Here is a 571-nt window from a genome sequence, read left to right on the forward strand (position 1 = left end):
GGGGTTGGCAACCTACGGCAAGGGGCCGGCAGCCGGAACCCCAGGGTCCTGTCCGCTAGTCCAGCTCAGCCCGTTGCTGGCCTGAATGGATGGAACCCCAGGCTGGCAGCGGGCAGAGCGGGGCCAGTGGCTGGAACCCCGGCTGGCAGGAGCCGGCGGATGGAACTCCAGACCGGCAGCGGGCTGAGCCACTCAGCCCGCCACTGCTCTGGGGTCCCGGCTGCCGGCCCCTTGCCAGCCGGGGTCCTGGCCACTAGGACCCCGGCTGGCAAGGGGCTGGCAGCCGGAACCTAGAAGTGAAAGTAAGGCGGAGCGTGCACGGGGCTGAGCGGGGTCGGCCGATGCTGGGGCGCTCCCAGCTGGGGTCCTGCTGGCTGCCGGAACTCTCCTGCAGGCTGGCACGGGCAGCCCCGTGCACCGGACTAAGCAGCAGGCAGTCAGGCAAGTGAAAGGGGCCGGCAGGAGGCGTGGTGGGTGTGTCCGCGTCCCAGCCTGTCCTGCTGCCCCTCTCTCACCACTGTGGCTGGATACCAGGAAAGTGTAGGCACGTGCAGTCCCTGCGGCGTGCACA

The sequence above is a fragment of the Terrapene carolina genome, unplaced genomic scaffold (genome assembly GCF_002925995.2).
Source record: "Terrapene carolina triunguis isolate 2854851 unplaced genomic scaffold, T_m_triunguis-2.0 Scaffold85, whole genome shotgun sequence".
Classification (NCBI taxonomy): domain Eukaryota; kingdom Metazoa; phylum Chordata; order Testudines; family Emydidae; genus Terrapene; species Terrapene triunguis.